We start from the raw sequence: 19,689 nt of genomic DNA on the forward strand, positions 1-19,689 counted from the left end.
ACCATAATAGGGAAATGCTGTACACATCTAAGTAATAAACAATTTACCCGTAAATAGCTAAAAAACAATTTAGCTTATGTTTTTGGAAACAATTATTATTACACATTTCCAGCCTGCGATTAAGTGCGCAGTGTATGATGCACCGCATATAAAATCTGAGAGAGGTTCTATTAAATTTAATGGAATAGCAATTGTTTAGGAATAAAGCATATTTAGATAAAGGGAGCCATATAAAAATAGGATTCATATTATCCCAAATTAGTGCATTTGAATATGATGGTAATTGGTGTATCTAGCTGGGTATACAATCACAATAGTGATTCCATAGCTTTGGGCATATGTTTCTATATGAAAAGTCATAACTGCATTACTACTATTGTATAATATTCAGAATTTGTAACTTGTTATTGTTCTTCATGTACTGGTATACCGTATAAAATTACTTTGATCGTAATGTTTTAAAAAAACCTAACCCTTCTGTCTGCTCGCTGATTCTTACTCTAGTCCCCGGCAAATGTATGATCTCAGATCCAACGGTGACATGAATCAAGCATTGCATTTAGAGTGAGATACATCCTGCCACTGATCGTATTCATACGAGCGTTTAGTAACACTGCAAGCTTGTGCAAATTTTATTAAAATCGTAGAGAACATCTCTTATGAATAAAATTATCAAGGGCCTATTGTGAGAAGCAGACGGGGGGTGACCAGTGCTTTGTGAACGTCACCAGTGACGTGGGGCGTGACCCGGACAACACAGGCGAGTCGCAGTGGCTGCGTGACATCACACGCAGCTGCTAATGCCAAAAATATGGCGGTATAGCCGTCTGCCTTCACAGCTAGGCTGGGCATGCAGGGAGCTACTTGGCAGGTGCGAAAGCATCGCCACTGTGCGATGCTTTCACATGTCTGCTCTGCGGGGGGGGGGGGTCTGGCATGCGGGGCGAACAATCCCTGTGCTGGGCGTTCCCACACATGTCAGAGATCTTGATCGTATATGTGCGTTTTTTCGCACATCTGCGATCAGGTCTGAATTAGTCCCACTCACTCCATTGTACATCTAGCCCTGCTAGAGGCTTTCAGCTAAGGTGGGAACACAGTGAACAAGTCCTGTTTTACATTAGTTTCCAAAATAGGGCCCAGATTTATCAAGCCTTGGAGAGTGATAACTCTTGTACGGTGACAAAGTACCAACCAATCAGCTCCTAACTGCCATGTTACAGACTGTGTTTAGAATATGACAATAACAAGCTGATTGGCTGGTACTTGATAAAGGCTTGATAAATCTGGGCCTAAATATGGATGATGTGAAAACCTTACCCCAACTGAAATCCCACTGGAGTCAAGGTAAGAATAAAAGTGGTGACATACAGTGCATCCGGAAAGTTTTCACAGCGCTTCACTTTTTCTACATTTTGTTATGTTACAGCCTTATTCAAAAATGTAATTAATTTTTCCCCTCAAAATTCTACACACAATACCCCATAATGATAATGTGAAAAAAGTTTTTTTGAGATTTTTGCAAATTTATTAAAAATGAAAAACTAAGAAATCACATGTACATAAGTATTCACAGCCTTTGCTCAATACTTAATTGATGCACCTTTGGCAGCAATTACAGCCTCAGGTCTTTTTGAATATGATGCCACAAGCTTGGCACACCTATCTTTGGGCAGTTTCGTCCATTCCTCTTTGCAGCCCCTCTCAAGCTCCATCAGGTTGGATGGGAAGCGTTGGTGCACAGCCATTTTCAGATCTCTCCAGGGATGTTCAATCGGATTAAAGTCTGGGCTCTGGCTGGGCCATTCAAGGACATTCACAGAGTTGTCCTGAAGCCACTCCTTTGATATCTTGGCTGTGTGCTTAGGGACATTGTCCTGCTGAAAGATGAACCGTCACCCCAGTCTGAGGTCAAGAGCGCTCTGGAGCAGGTTTCATCCAGGATGTAGCTGTACATTGCTGCATTCATCTTTCCCTCTATCCTGACTAGTCTCCCAGTTCCTGCCGCTGAAAAACATCCCCACAGCATGATGCTGCCACCACTATGCTTCACTGTAGGGATGGTATTGGCCTGGTGATGAGCGGTGCCTGGTTTCCTCCAAATATGACGCCTGGCATTCACGCCAAAGAATTCAATCTTTGTCTCTCATGTTCTGAGAGTCCTTCAGGTGCATTTTGGCAAACTCCAGGCGAGCTGCCATGTGCTTTTTAATAATGTGTGGCTTCCGTCTGTCCACTCTACCATACAGGCCTGATTGGTGGATTGCTGCACAGATGGTTGTCCTTCTGGAAGGTTCTCCTCTCTCCACAGAGGAATGCTGTAGCTCTGACAGAGTGACAATCGGGTTCTTGGTCACCTCCCTGACTAGGGCCCTTCTCCCCCGATCGCTCAGTTTAGATGGCTCGCCAGCTCTAGGAAGACTCCTGGTGGTTTCGAACTTCTTCCATTTACGGATGATGGAGGCCATTGTGCTCATTGGGACCTTCAAAGCAGCAGATATTTTTCTGTACCCTTCCCCAGATTTGTGCCTTGAGACAATTCTGTCTCGGAGGTCTGCAGACAATTCCTTTGACTTCATGCTTGGTTTGTGCTCAGACATGCACTGTCAAGTGTGGGACCTTATATAGACAGGTGTGTGCCTTTCCAAATCATATCCAATCAACTGAATTTACCACAGGTGGATTCCAATTAAGATTTAGGAACATCTCAAGGATGATCAGTGAAAACAGGATGCACCTGAGCTCAATTTTGAGCTTCCTGGCAAAGGCTGTGAATACTTATGTACATGTGATTTCTTAGGTTTTATTTTTAATAAATTTTCAAAAATCTCAAAAAAACTTTTTTCACGTTGTCATTATGGAGTATTGTGTATAGAATTTTGATTTTGGAATATGGCTGTAACATAACAAAATGTGGAAAAAGTGAAGCACTGTGAATACTTTCCGGATGCACTGTAGGGGGATAGGATTTTGAAAAAAAAAAAAAAAAAAGGGGGTGAATTTAAAATAATCTGGCACTGATATGTATATGTATGTGGCAGTGACGTGTGGTGAGGTGAGGCAGAGCCTTTAATGACATACTAACATATATACCAGAGTTTTGAATACATATAAGTATATGAAAAATACAAAGAATATATTAGAAATATCTTCCTTGTATTATTCTAATAATTTTTATAGTCAAAAAGTACCGAACATCGGTACTTTGCGCATCAGGACGCAGTAACAACCGGACCTGAATGAGGTCCCCTATGCAATGGCACCGCCCTGCTCTTTCGCCTGTGAGAGTCATCAACATCATAGGCGTGCACAGAACATTTTATTAGGGGGTGCACCATCAGAGGGGTGTGTTTAGCACCGCCTATTGGCACTCAATGCAATAAATATCACATACCACAAGGGACATGGCCACTGCAAATTGGGGGGTGTCAACATGACATGCTATCTGTTTCTAATCACTCTGGGAGCATTACTTTCCCTTCCATATGCACCTTGCCTATATAGTGGTTTCTTACAACTGGGAACCTCAAAAGAAATGTCCTCCCTGGTAAGACTGCGTCTTCAGTCGATAATCACTATTCATGTGGAAAATTACATGGTCCACAAGATGCCTATTTGTGCAGGAATATAACTAAGATCATCATCATGCAACAGAGGTTCAACCAGACTCGTGTCACCTCCTGCCCCCTTCATCTCTCAGCCACACCATCTCCTCCCTGCGTCATCCTTTAACCCCCACCATCATCCCCTCCCTGTGCCGCCTGTCATCCACACCATAATTTCCCGCCTGTGTCTCCTTGCCACTCTCACAATCCACCTCAATTTGTTTCTCTCAGCCTGCCTCTTCACTCTGTAGTGCCCCTTACACAATGCAGATACTTGCAGTGCCCCTTACACAATGCCCATAGTAGTAGTGCCTCTTACACAGGGGCAGATCCAGAAAAAAAATGACAAGGGGGCACCAAAATGGGGAAGGGGGAGGTTATTTTGCACGTGCTCCTTGAAAAGTGGGTGTGGCCTTACAACAAGGGGCGGTAGGCAGTAAGGTCTGGTAGGTGATGGTGAGTGTCTGTGGAATGATGTTGTGGGCAGTGGTGCAAGTAGAGAAAATGTCTTAGCGGTACTTTGAGCAAAAAAAAAAAATAACTTGGCTACTCGAAACAGGGACATATCAGCATGACACGCCACCCGTTTTCGGCACTACGGGAGCATTCCTCTTCATTCTATTCCAAATACACCTTACCTACATATTGGTTTCACAGCAACGGGGAACCTTTGAAGAAACAGATCCTCTCAGGGAAGACAGTGTCTTCAGTCGGTATTCATTATTCATGTAGGAGATCACCTGGTCCGGAAGATGCCTGTTTGTGTAGGAATATAACCAATGCAGCATCAAACAAAGGTTCAACCAGACTCGTGCCTCCTGTGTTACTCCATGCCCCCATACCCACTCCAGCTTCCTGCTCCTTGTATCTCTTCAGCCTCCTGTTTTTCCAGCCTCCAGCACGCTGTCACTCCAAAACCCCCTTCCATGTCCCTCAGCCTGCCCCACACTCTGCGTCCCTCAGCCTGCCCCACACTCTGCGTCCCCCACATTCTTCCTCCCTCAGCCTGCCCCACACTGCGTCCCTCAGCCTGCACCACACTCTGCGTCCCTCAGCCTGCCCCACACTTTGCGTCCCTCAGCCTGCCCCACACTCTGCGTCCCTCAGCCTGCCCCACACTCTGCGTCCCTCAGCCTGCCCCACACTCTGCATCCCTCAGCCTGGCCCACACTTTGCGTTCCCTACATTCTTCCTCCCTCAGCCTGCCCCACACTCTGCGTCCCTCAGCCTGCCCCACACTCTGCGTCCCCCACATTCTTCCTCCCTCAGCCTGCCCCACACTCTGCGTCCCTCAGCCTGCCCCACACTCTGCGTCCCTCAGCCTGCCCCACACTCTGCGTCCCTCAGCCTGCCCCACACTCTGCATCCCTCAGCCTGCCCCACACTCTGCGTCCCCCACATTCTTCCTCCCTCAGCCTGCCCCACACTCTGCGTCCCCCACACTCTGCCTCTCTCAGCCTGCCCCACACTCTGCATCCCCCACACTCTGCCTCTCTCAGCCTGCCCCACACTCTGCATCCCCCACACTCTTCCTCCCTCAGCCTGCCCCACACTCTACATCCCTCAGCCCTCCCATGTGCCTTTCATCCTCCCTCTCTGTCAGCTCTCCTGTCTCTCATCATCCCCCTCTTTGTCTCCCAGCAGTCTTCTGTGTCAGCCTCCCCCTGTTTTATCATCCTCCCCATTACTGCCTCTCCCCCATTACTGCCTCTCCCCCTGTCCCCCTTCACACACACGCACGCATGCATGCATGCAGTGGCCCATCAGCCCAGAACACTGAAGATGCACACAAGCGCTGGGTCAGAGGCTTGGTGCAGAGACGCATAACAATTCAACTGAACGAGGGGGCGGAGGACTTTTGAATATGACACTGCCCGTACACATGGTCGCCCACCACCACTGCACAGTACTTACTAGAGCTCCAACCTCGTCCGCCGCCCGAAGCTCCTCAGAACTCGCGCTTAGTATAGGAGAGACGTCATGACGTCATGACGTCTCTCCCTTCACACACCACAGGAGCCGGAAGGCGGAGCACGGGGTGAGCTCGAGCCTACGGCTTCAGTGCGGGCGGGGGGTAGAGGAGGAATCAATACACGTGAGCTGCAGGTGTGGAGTGCGGGGGGTGCCGGACATTAGGGGGTGCCTGTGCGCACCAGGCACCCCCCGTGCACACGCCTATGGCTCCAACCTCGTCCGCCGCCCGAAGCTCCTCAGTACTCGCGCTTAGTATAGGAGAGACGTCATGACGTCTCTCCCTTCACACACCACAGGAGCCGGAAGGCGGAGCACGGGGTGAGCTCGAGCCTACGGCTTCAGTGCGGGCGGGGGGTAGAGGAGGAATCAATACACGTGAGCTGCAGGTGTGGAGTGCGGGGGGTGCCGGACATTAGGGGGTGCCTGTGCGCACCAGGCCCCCCCCCCTGTGAAAACGCCTATGATCAACATCATTATCATGGCAGTTGCGCCTAACTCATACTACATGCAGGATTTCATTTAGGCTTCCACTTTACTCAGAATAGGCCACAGTTCTGGCTAAACGCCCATGACACACTCCGATATCCCCAGAAAACAGTTCTCATGTGTTGTCACCAAGAAACGCCCACAACAAAGGCTGAGATGCATATGACACGTGCGCAGTTTACAACAAAAAATGAAACACTGGTTGCAGTCGCATCTGGCCTTGCATGCGACTCACTCAGAAACACGCCCATAGAGAGCAGCCCCTCGCTAAAACCAGTCACCAAGGCTCTACGCTCAGGTACTCAGGGCAGAAGAGCCTCCAGATGTGAACCAGTTTTATATTCCAGTAAATCTCAGCAAGGCCAAGTACCTGAACACTGCCTTGTGCTATTTTAATCCATCACTAGAGATGCGTAATGGGTGTCTCCTATGGCTTGCTTCCAGCTAAAAGGCTTTTGCTCGACTGCTCCACATCATGTAAGTTTGTTTAAGATGCATAATTCATGAAGTGTACGTAACACCATCCTTGAATAACTTCTTACTCGCCACTTGCTTGATCAGAGCAAAAGTGACAGAGGAGAGGAGCTCCTGAAATCTGACATTATCACGCAATGCGTCGGGGGAGCCTTTGCTGGATAGCAATCGCTTCTTTCTCTTACCCTTCTTAACTTTCTACTTTGCTGTCTTCTAGGAATCTCTCTACAGCCCATACTTTCTTCTTTTTTTTTAAATTGCTTACTTTTTCATTCGAAATCTCATATGCGGAACGGTAAACGGTACGTATAAATAGAGTTGCATATCTAAATTTAACCCCCAGAGAGTTAGAAAATGAAATCAAATATTTTTTCCCCCCACAAACTCCCGTTAAAAAGAAAAAGGATCCTGAGGATTCCTGAGTCATTCTCATCAGTTATGCAAGCCATTCTTTACAGCAATTGACGCATACGCTGAACCTGTTCACGACGTAGACACATGCGTAGTTGAAACCACCGCTCAGTGAACATTGATATTGCGACTGGCACAAAATCATCTCCATTGTGATGGTTTATAATTCACCTGTCACCTATCTACATTTTTAGGTTTTTATTATACTGTTATGTGGGCACCTCTTATAAGTGTGGCAAAATGAGCTGTCATCCCATTGAATGTATTTTGACCCTGGATGGCACCGCTGAGAATGTATAAAAATTAGGTTCTTTTTATCAGTGCTCAAAAGTCAGTGAAGTACACGGAAAGAGGTGCAGGCATTGGAAGAAACAGTATATGCAGTGCACATTTGCATTATTTTGATTAGTTAATTAGCGTTAACCACCATGATACTAGGGGTGTGTACCAGGCCATTTTTCAGGTTTTGTGTTTTGGATCTGGATTTGTTTTGCCAAAACCAAAAGAAATTGATGTGGCTATTACGCTGATTTAAATTTCTGTTACCAAGCAATAAATTCTAGCTGAATGAAAATGCAACACTTTAAGATGAAAAATCAGTATCTCGATTTTTTTATTTTTTATTTTCACATAAAAAATTATTTTAAACACAATGGTTATATATATATATATATATATATATATATATATATATATATACACACAGGTTGAGTATCCCTTATCCAATTTTTGGGTCCCCTACTGAGATAATGACTTTTATATTATACAGTATATTATGTGTATATATAGATATATTATATAGATATATAATGTAATATACATATATATGTGTTATCATCTCAGTAGGGGAACCAAAAATGTGGGATTTTGAATTTTGGATAAGGGATACTCAACCTGTATATATACAAGTAAATAGAATCAAATTTAGAAGCACCCAATGTTTTATTCCTTTAAAAAGGGGAAAAAACGTGTATGTAGAATGCAACCACGATTTTTTAATGTATTAAAAGATGAATAAAAGTCTAATGTCCATACGTAAAAAGAAAGAGTAACTGTCCTTATGGAAGCTTACCACAAATGGAAAAGTACAGTATATCTGATAAATTGCATGTAAGCAATCACTCACTCCTGTCTGGATGTGATCACTTCCCGGCTCCCTCTCTCCTGAGTCGGAGGTGTTTGAATAGCGGCTCTGTTTCTCTGCTATGTGATGGGCCCTTCACATATTTAGTTTGCGGCAGCAGGTCTTTAGCCAGTGTAGTCTCGCCATAGGCGGTGCCGCTGGAATGCAGAGGTGATGATTCCCTCTTTTCTTTGAAAAAGCACCCTGAGGTGCGAAACCGGTTGAGGTTTATTCCTATCATCCTGCTCAGTCCAAAGACATTCGGAGGCATCCGCACCTATACTATTAGAGGCAAACGACCCCTCCTGCATGAGACGCGGACCACCAAAAGGGAATCATCACCTCTGCATTCCAGCGGCACCGCCTATGGTGAGATTACACTGGCTAAAGACCTGCTGCCGCAAACTAAATATGTGACGGGCCCATCACATAGCAGAGGAACGGAGCCGCTATTCAAACACCTCCAGCTCAGGAGAGAGGGAGCCGGGAAGTGATCACATCCAGACAGGAGTGAGTGATTACTTACACGCAATTTAACAGATACGCAGTACTTTTCCATTTGTGGTAAGCTTCCATAAGGACAGTTACTCTTTCTTTTTACATATAGACATTGAACTTTTATTCATCTTTTAATACATTAAAAAATTGTGGTTGCATTCTACATACACGTTGTTTTCCCTTTTTAAAGGAATATAACATTGGGTGCTTCTAAATTTGATTCTATTTACTTGTTTATATATATAAATATATGTGTGTGTGTGTGTGTGTGTGTGTGTGTGTGTGTGTGTGTGTGTGTGTGTGTGACCATTGTGTTTAAAATTATTTTTTATGTGGAAAACAAAAAAAATTAAAATCGGGATACTGATTTTTCATCTTAAAGTGTTGCATTTTTATTCAGCTAGAATTTATTGCTTGGTAACAGTAATTTAAATCAGCCCAATAGTCACATCAATTTCTTTTGCATACATGGGAAGCTAGAGATCCGTTGAATTGGACCTTTGAGCTGATCCGTTTAAAGTCAGTGTTCACACAGACACGACTGGGCTAATTGCTGCTACTAAAATAATCTAGATATATAGTAATTTTTAATATATTCATATTAGCGCCTGCAAATTCCTTAATTTTTGTTTTGTCAAAACCACCTTTGCGGGTCTTGGTTTTGGTTCTGGATTTTTTCTAAGAAATCATCAAAACAGGTAAAATAACAGAATTTGGGTGTGTTCTTGTTCCTATAGTATTATTAACTTTAATGACATTCATTTCCACTCATTTCCAGACTATTCTGAACACCTCAGATGTCACAATATTATTTTTATCCAGTTTAGGCCAAAAGGTTGCTGGACGGAGCAGCAGCAGCCCTTGCATGTATATACTGGAAGGACAAATTATTTTTAAAAAATATTTTAAAAAATAATATGCCTAAGGCAAAGAAGAATAAAAAAAGACAAAATTTTAGATTTAATCTATTTATTTTAATTTCAGTTTATTTTAATTTATTTAATTTATATTGAATCAAAATCTTAAAGATTTCTTCGATATGCAGAAAGTTCACTAAATGAGTGTGGAGAGTTTATTTATATTCATTTAATTTAAATGTATCTAATTTCTAATTATTATTAATAATATTCCTTTGAATTAATTACAACGTGGTGATAAGAAGAGTTATGAAAATAGGACAATAAATTCTAATAAGAATATGAGCTACAGACACCACACCCTGAAATGGACAAAGCACACCTGGATGTATTCTGGGAGGATGCTGCACAAAATATAAAAAAAGATGGCTTTTATTTATTTTGGGTGGACTGACAAAACACCCCTAGATGGACAGAGCAGCTGCAGTCCCTTGATATATGCTGGTATGATACAGCACAAAATATTAATTTAAATCAAAATACAGGTTGAGTATCCCTTATCCAAAATGCTCGGGACCAGAGGTATTTTGGATATCGGATTTTTCCGTATTTTGGAATAATTGCATGCCATAATGAGATATCATGGTGTTGGGACCTAAATCTAAGCACATAATTCATGTATGTTACATATACACCTTATACACACAGCCTGAAGGTCATTTTAGCCAATATTTTTTGTAACTTTGTGCATTAAACAAAGTGTGTGTATATTCACACAATTCATTTATGTTTCATATACACCTTATACACACAGTCTGAAGGTCATTTAATACAATATTTTTAATAATTTGTGTATTAAACAAAGTTTGTGTACATTGAGCCATCAAAAAACAAAGATTTCACTATCTCACTCTCACTAAAAAAAGTCCGTATTTCGGAATATTCCGTATTTCGGAATATTTGGATATGGGATACTCAACCTGTATATAGATTTTTTTATATCACACACTGCGGGTACAGTGTTGTACAAATTAGTCAAAAATATGTAGAAGTATTTTTTATAGTGCACCCGGAAAGTATTCACAGCGCTTCACTTTTTCCATATTTTGTTATGTTACAGCCTTATTTTAAACTGGAATAAATTCATTTTTTTACCTCAAAATTCTACACACAATACCCCATAATGGCAACATGAAAAAAGTTTTTTTGTGATTTTTTTTAAATTTATTAAAAATAAAAAACTAAGAAATCACATGTACATAAGTATTCACAGCCCTTGCCATGAAGCACAAAATTGAGCTCAGGTTCATCCTGTTTCCACTGATTATCCTTGAAATGTTCCTACAGCTTAATTGCAGTCCACCTGTGGTAAATTCAGTTGATTGGACATGATTTGTAAAAGTACACACCTGTCTATAGAAGGGACCACACTTGACAGTGCATGTCTGAGCACAAAACAAGCATGCAGTCAAAGGAATTGTCTATAGACACAGGATTGTCTTGAGGCACAAATCTGGGGAAGGGTACAGAAAAATATCTGCTGCTTTGAAGGTCCCAATGAGCACAGTGGCCTCCATCATCCATAAAAGGATGAAGTTCAAAACCACCAGGACTCTTCCTAGAGCTGTCCAGCCGTCTAAGCTGAGCAATTGGGGGAGAAGGGCCCTACTCAGGGAGGTGATCAAGAACCCGATGGTGACTCTGTCAGATCTACAGCATTCCTCTGTGGAGAGAGGAGAACCTTTCAGAAGCACAACCATCTCTGCAGCAATCCATCAGGCCTGTATGGTAGAGTGGATAGACGGAAGTCACTCCTTTGTAAAAATGCACATGGCAGCCCACCTGGTGTTTGCCAAAATGCACCTGAAGGACTCTCAGGCCATGAGAACAAAAAATTTCTGGTCTGATGAGACAAAGATTGAATTCTTTGGCGTGAGTGGCAGGCATCATGTTTGGAGGAAACCAAGCATCGCTCATCACCAGGCCAATACCATATCTACAGTGAAGCATGGTGGTGGCAGCATCATGCTGTGGGGATGTTTTTCAGTTGCAGGAACTGGGAGACTAGTCAGGATAGAGGGAAAGATGAATGCAGCAATGTACAGAAATATTGTAGATGAAAACCTGCTCCAGATCGCTCTTGACCTCAGACTGGGCGACGGTTCATCTTTCAGCAGGACAATGACCCTAAGCACACAGCCAAGATATCAAAGGAGTGTCATGACTGTAGTTTTGTGAACCCGGCGTGTATGTGATGTCCGTGCGGGTAACTGGAAGACTATGTGTATATTTGGCTGGTCTGTGGGAATCAGTGAGATGAAGTAATAAGGAGCAATCCCTGACTGGGGGGTCAAACCCGGGCCACAGCAGAGGGAGCCATATCCTGACCACTGGATCACCAGGGACATAGTGTTGATAGCAGGATGGTGAATGTATTGGCGAGAATTAATTGGATATACAGTCACAGGAGTAGGTGTTTGTGTACTCAAGGTACTATAATATAGGTTCTCTGGAGTTACGCAGACCTGGGAGGAGAGCTGAAGACGTTGAACCGGACTGGTTACCGGTGAGACTGGAACCGGGCTGGTAACTGGCGAATTCGAGAACCGGGCTGGTTACCGGCGAGACTGGAAACCACACTGTGAACCGGGCTGGGTACTGGTATAACTGGAATGCAATTGTAATCCAGGCTGGTACCTGATAAAACTGGAAACGCAACTGTATGTAGAACAATGACTGTGGCTGTGACTTTAAGACGAGACTGAAGAATACTGCGGCTGTGTCTTTAAGATGAGACTGAATAATACTGTGGCTGTGTCTTTAAGATGAGATTGAAGAATTCTGCGGCTGTGTTTTCAAGATGAGATTGAAGAATTCTGCGGCTGTGTCTTTAATACAAGACTGAAGAATACTGTGACTGTGTCTTTAAGACGAGACTGAATACTGCAGCTGTGTCTTTAAGACGTGACTGAAGAATACTGTGGCTGTGTCTTTAAGATGAGACTGAAGAATCCTGTGACTGTGTCCTTAAGACGAGACTGAAGAATTCTGCGTCTGACTCTTTAAGACAAGACTGAAGAACACTGCGGCTGTGTCTTTAAGACGAGACTAAAGAATACTGCAGCTGTGCTTTTAAGACGAGACTGAAGAATACTGCAGCTGTGTCTTTAAGATGAGACTGAAGAATACTGCGGCTGTGTCTTTAAGACGAGACTGGAGAATACTGGATATAACTGGTAACACAACTGTAATCCAGACTGGGTAGCAAAAGAGCAGAGTTTTACAGGAACTAAAGTAATAGTGTTACCTCTTAGGGAGCTCAGCTGCTAAGCTCACACTGAGCTGTGTGACACAAGGAACTGGCAGATTCTGTAGCACAAGTCTATTTACTTATACTTCCTGGTCCTTATTCATTGGTGAACAGAGTCAGGTTATTCAGAGAGTCTCAGGCTGGTACAGGACTGGATAGCTCCATGTCAGGTGATCAGACCCTGCATGTCAGTACTCCAGGTTAGGCTCTGACACTGAAACCTGGATTTCTGCAAATAAACAGAGGATGCTGACTTTTAGGCCTAAACTCCAGAATGAACACAGTGAAGAATCAAAATGCTGCACACAGTTGATTACTGATTACTTAGATGAATTCCTACTCAGGTGTCTAATCAAGGTAAGCAAACACAGATTTGCAGTCTTCCTGATGAGCTGAACAGATGCAAGTTACAGGATACTCAGAGGTAAGCCCCAGACTATGAAAAATACAGACAGGATCGTGACAAGGAGTGGCTTCAGGACAACTCTGTGAATGTCCTTGAGTGGCCCAGCCAGAGCCCAGAGTTGAATCCGATTGAACATCACTGAAGAGATCTGAAAATGGCTGTGCACCGATGCTTCCCATCCAACCTGGTGGAGCTTGAGAGAGGAAATGCAAAGAGGAATGGGCGAAACAGCCCAAAGATAGGTGTGCCAAGCTTGTGGCATCATATTCAAAAAGGCTTGAGGCTGTAATTGCTGCCAAATGTGCATCAATAAAGTATTGAACAAAGGCTGTGAATACTTATATACATTTGATTTCTTATTTTTTTTTTATTTGTAATAAATTTACAAAAATCCCCCCCATTTTTTTTTTCATGTTGTCATTATGGGGTATTGTGTGTAGAATTTTGAGGAAAAATTAATTTATTCCAGTTTGGAATAAGGCTGTAACATAACAAAATGTGGAAAAAGTGAAGCGCTGCGAATATTTTCCGGATGCACTGTATATCACACACCGGTGGTTACAGTGTCACACAAATAAATCAGAAATATATGTAATAATTGCACACTGGAGTTGACTACACCGACAGCATAACACAATGCGTTTATGAGTAGGAAATAATATACTGTGGTCTGACCGGCAGTGTCACAGTGCTTATGAAAATAAAATAAAATTGTATAGTACACTGGGGTACAGCACAAACAAAAAAAATAGATTTTTTTCTATAATTATAATTTTAGGCTTTTTGTTTTTAGCTTTTATTAATTTCATTTTATACTTGGGCGGATACAGCAGACAGAGCACACCTTTCGAATACATAATAGAAATATATTTTGGGCTTTGGGTCACACGCAGATATATAGCAGTAGTGTACGGCAGCCGCAGTACTAGTCGTCACTGAGTGATGCACCAATAGAAATATATTTTTGGCTTTGGATCACACACAGATATATAGCAGTAGTATACGGCAGTACTGGAAGTTGTCACTGAGTGATGCACCAAAACAAATGCTGTATATTTTTTGCTCTGGATCACACACAGACGATATATAGCAGTAGTATATAGCAGCCGCTGTACTAGTAGTCAGAGTGAAGCATCAATAGGAATATTTTTTTGCTTTGGATCACACACAGATATATAGCAGTAGTGTACAGCAGTACTGGTAGTCGTCACTGAGTGACGCACCAGTAGAAATATATTTTTTGCTCTGGATCACACACAGAGGATATATAGCAGTAGTGTATGGCAGCCGCAGTACTAGCAGTCAGAGTGACACACCAATAGAAATATATGATTTGCTTTGGATCACACTTAAAGGATATATAACAGTAGTGTACGGCAGTACACAACCCCCTTTAGATAGAAAACACCTGGTCCTATACATACACAGCCACAGTATGCTACTATGCAAAGCCCTAACACAGTGACAGCACACCCAATTCAACTCACCTGCAATACAACCCCTCTGCTCTCTCCTGCCCCCTCTGCTCTCACCTGTCCCGCCCCCTTTGCTCTCTCCTTCCACCCTTTGCTCTCTCCTGCCCCACTTTGTGCTCTCCTTGCTTTCTCCTTCCCTAACACCACACAGCACAGAAGGAACACGTCCATACTGTGCACTCTCCAAGTCCGGAGTGAAGATGGCGTCGATCACTGGGACTATATATAGAATCCAATACTTGCGAGATCCGACAGCAGGATGATGATGTTTTTGCCTCTTTTTCGGATCTGACTCGTATCCGGGCTTGGATACCCAAGTTCGGGCGGGTTCGGTTCTCAGGGAACCGAACCCGCTCATCCCAACATGATACACGTGAAGAATCCGCTACAATCACCCCGAAGCTCCTGCGCTCCACCCTGCACACTGACCCCAGCTGGATCTCGGTGACCAGCCCATGAGTATATGTCAACACACCCTCTCACCCTAATACCCTAGCCCTAACCCTTAAGCCTAACACTAATACCCTAACCCTCACCCTTAATCTTAATACTCTAATGGGCCCTACACATATGGCGATGTGCCGCCGAGGTGCCCGATGGCCGATACGGGCGACGGGCGACCCGGCGGCGGGGGGGCAGTGACGGGGGGAGTGAAGTTTCTTCACTCCCCCCGTCACCCGGCTCCATAGACGTGCAGGCAAATATGGACGAGATCGTCCATATTGGCCTGCATGCACAGCCGACGGGGGACCAGCGATGAACGAGCGCGGGGCCGCGCATCGTTCATCGCTGGAGCCTCCACACTGAAAGATATGAACGAGATCGTTCATATCTTTTAAAAAATTGGCATGTGTGTAGGGCCTATAACACTAATACCTTTACCCTCACCCTTAAGCACCTCTAGTGTTTTTGAAGAAAGTACGCTATATAAATAGAATTATTATAATTCTTTACCCCCAAACACTAATTCTCTAACACTAATACCCTAACCCTCATTCTTAGGGGTCTATTCATTAAGAAAACGAAAACTGAATTGCTACTTATCACTATACATTGCATCGCTTCAATGCGATAATAAGTGTTAAAGCTGATTAACTTTCAGGAATAAAAAGCAATACCTTTTAACTTATATTTGTGCAGGCCACTGCGACCGCTAAGCATGTGTGTGTGAAACCCCTAACAGATGCGTATACGTTGCGTGCGCACGCCGTCACGCTGTAGGCACAGAGAAGCTACACGTGAGGCGGAATACACTCTATAACCCCTAGCACGAAAGGGACAACGACACCAATTGTATTTAAAATATGTTGGGATCCAACCCACCAACAGTTATTTACTAACAGGGGGTTACAACAAATAATACAATCACAATAGGAGAAAAGGCTACAATCAATGATACATACGTTTGTCATGCCAGCGCCACCCGGTCCCGGTCCTCGGTCAATCAAGATAGATGACTTTCAGAGACTGTGTCTGGCCGGCCAGGCAGCTGGGCTTTTATACATTTGTCCAAATCATGATACAATAGAAACTGTAATCTCTTCACCTATAGGTCTGTTATGCACACGAGTGCCTGCAGGAATGTACTGGTGTCTGAACGGAGAGGGATGCAAAACAAATGAACTCACAGACAGACTGGGGAATATGACATTACGTACACAGAAGGTGATAGGGTAACAAAATAAACACAAAGTGAACAGAGAAGCCCAGAGGCTAAGAAACTGGGTGTCTCCCTAGTATTAGGAGTGCTCAGATGGAAAGAAGCGAGATGTTGTGTTTTAATACGTAGAGAACCCGAAATGCTGTTGCTAAGGGCAACAGCAAAACCCTAAAGGGTTACCAACGGGTGTGGCAGTAAACTCCTTGGTCAGAGATGGAATAATAGACACAAGGAGAGTCTCCACAATCCTAGTCCTCACTTGCAGTGCACTGGTTCAGCTTACTGCCACTAAACTGACACCAGAACACCTTGCACAGTGAGAAAGGATTTTGGCAGGCAAGTCTGAGAATACAGCCGCAAACTTGCTAAGTTCACAGAGTAGCAAAAGAACCCCAGCAATTTAAACGACTGACTCCAGTCTTACTGCTAGGTCTGGATTGGCAGAGTGTAGTACCAAATCCCAAGGCCTATTTGCAGTAAGCAACAAACAAATACAAAGCTACACAGTACTGGCTAACTTTCAGGAACTGACTAACCAACAAAGATTCAGCAGCATCTGCTTAACCTGAGAAGAGGCTTTATATAGCAGGTGCTGTCCACGCCCCACTCAGACCTCACAGACTGTGAGCACAAAAACCAGCACCGGATCCCCTGCCGTGCACAAAGCCTTTAACCACTGCACAGCAAAAGACCCGAACCGGAGTATCAGCTGCGCTCAGGTTACTCCGCTAGCACTTGTCTCCCGGTTGCCATGACGACGTGGCAGCACAGGGCAGGAGACCCTAACAAGGTCAAAGGGCTGGTCATTTACAGTACAGGAGGGGTTATAGGTCGGTTTGAATAGGTGGGTGATGCCTAGTCCAGGTGTACTTGCAGTTGGTCTCCACTGGGTTCCCGCCGAATATCAGGAGCACAGTAAATACAGTTAATATTAATATTCTGCTCCTGCGTATAGATATGCGCAGGAGCGTGCTATCTTCTGCAAACTGCTACCGGAATATTGCTCTTAAAATACCTTACAGCTGGATACCAAACACCACCTCCTAACCTAATACTGTCCCCTCATATCCTGTAAAGGTGAATCCCTTTGTTGTAGTACCCTTTAAGCAAGTGTAACTCACTGGTGTGGTGCATGCAGGCTATGTGTAAATTGTGCACTATGTGGATTAAATATGAAATATGTCTTTGTGGCTTTTCCATGCGAATACAAATGCTACCATAATGACTCATACCACACGCTAATACGCAGTACCGCGTGAGCGGTTATACGCTACCTGCGAGTATGCGCACGCACGGCAGAACAAGTACGCGCATGGAGGCCATCTGTGTGGTGTTTGTACTTGGTGCGTATGGCTGTAATATTTTCAACTTCGACAGTCCACCCTTTGGCAGTCATCAATAACTGCCACACTTAACTACGAAACAGAAAATATTATCTTTACATTATATACAAGTTTGGATGATCGGAGGAGAGTTGTAGGTGGGAAATGTATTAGTCTAGTGGAATAGTAAAAAGCATGTATGTATGAATCAATGTCTGAGGGGCATGTATCATCGTGCCGTATATGTTCTAAGTAAGCTTCGAGGTATTGCGAAGTATACATTGAATCCTTCTTATCCCGTATTAAGGATCTGTACTTGGGCAAACAAACACTACCGAGCTCCATTCGGGCAAGGGCTTTCAACCCTCACCTTTTCGGCTTCTTATTCCAACAAATGGGGAGCACATTTATCTGATGATACATGGAGGGGGAACATATGTGAGTGCTAGTATATGTGGATAACACCTGTCGACTATGTGTGCCATTAATTGGAGGTTGCAGAGATGAGGGTAAGACAGATATATATATATAAATACATTCACATAAAATTTGGGTATGGTTGATGTCTTTTCCGGTTGGATGTTTCTGGGTAAAGGGGGAAACAGAGAGAAATGGTGAAAGAAACAGGCCATGAAATTCATTTGCAATCCTTATCATAACACTGTCTCTACGGATGGATCATACATCAAATCTGCTGCTGTAACAACGCCCTTGCTCCTTAGACTCATCAAATTTGTGTCGTGTTTGCGCCGTGTCAAGATTCGAACACACCTGAATATCAAACCAATAATTATGATGACTCCCAGGATACAAAGGAGAAACTTTCCCACACTCATAATTACATTCTGTGCCCACTCTCCTAACCCTGAGAACCATTTGCGTGGGTTTAACCATGAGACCCAGCCGGTCAGTTCATTACCCACAGCCATCAAGGTAAGGTTGTGTTTTCTCCTGAATTCCCACTTCAACTGTAAGATCTCATCCCTCTTTTGATCGATGATCTCCGTGGGGTCATCAGTGCTATTTGTAATATACGTACAGCACTTCACGCCATATTGAGTTGCCAGGATAACACAGTACCCACCTGTCACAGCCGTAACGTAATTAAGGACCATCCTGTGCTGGATCAGCTCCGTCTTGTAGGCTTGTAACTCCCTGCCCGTATACCTGAAGGTGTCATCATACATCTCAGTGATATTGTCTATCAAGCTTGCTAGCGCATGAATGTACCTATAATTTATAGTTCCTCTGGCAGAACGGGTGATATCTAATGTGAGAAGGAACTGAATCCCGGTGGATTCGTGGATCAAATCAGAGGCTGCGTGCTCTGTCCTATCTATGAGGTGTCTCTTGATGATATGTTCATAATGGGTATGAGTATAAGGAGTCTGAGCGTTGCGGTGAATGTCTTTCATTTTATCGTGCGCTATGGTCATGACCTCTGGTAGTACTCTCCCAATATAGCACAACCCTTCAGAGCTCGGAGTAAGCCACTTGTATGCTTTCCTCCCACATATGAAATAGGCATCATCTGGGAGAACATAAGGGACAAAATGTAAAGAAACCAATCCCTAGTTCTCTCATTTGCTCAGTACAAATCCGCCTGTGATACCTTTCCAACCCACATGGTCTTGCTCCCGCGTGTATACCGGTACCGAAAATACTTTCCACTGTTGGCTATCTTGCGTACAAGTTCAGAGTCGATAGGAATCCTATCAGCTCTGTGTGAAAAGGTCATTGTCTGGTTATTCCACGTCACTTCCCAATTTCCTGGTTTTCGGAAATTGGAAATCTTAAAACACAATAGTGACCTATCTACATGATACTGGTGGAGCTTCAAGCTAGGGGGCCTAGATTTATTGAATTTCTTGTCCACTGGTCTCCCACCCCATAATTCGAGTGCCTCATCTAACGTTAAAGGGTATGGTACTAATCCTGACTTACTCTGTCCTTGAGGTACTTGTGAGCACACCCAACATTCGGTTTGGTTTAAGACCTTACCCACTAATGAGTGGTAATCACTCAACGGATGTCGGCCCATGTCGGCATAAATGTTGGACTGACTACTTTGGATGCACCCATCTTCGA

The sequence above is a fragment of the Pseudophryne corroboree genome, chromosome 9, assembly GCF_028390025.1.
Source record: "Pseudophryne corroboree isolate aPseCor3 chromosome 9, aPseCor3.hap2, whole genome shotgun sequence".
NCBI classification, from domain to species: Eukaryota; Metazoa; Chordata; class Amphibia; order Anura; family Myobatrachidae; genus Pseudophryne; species Pseudophryne corroboree.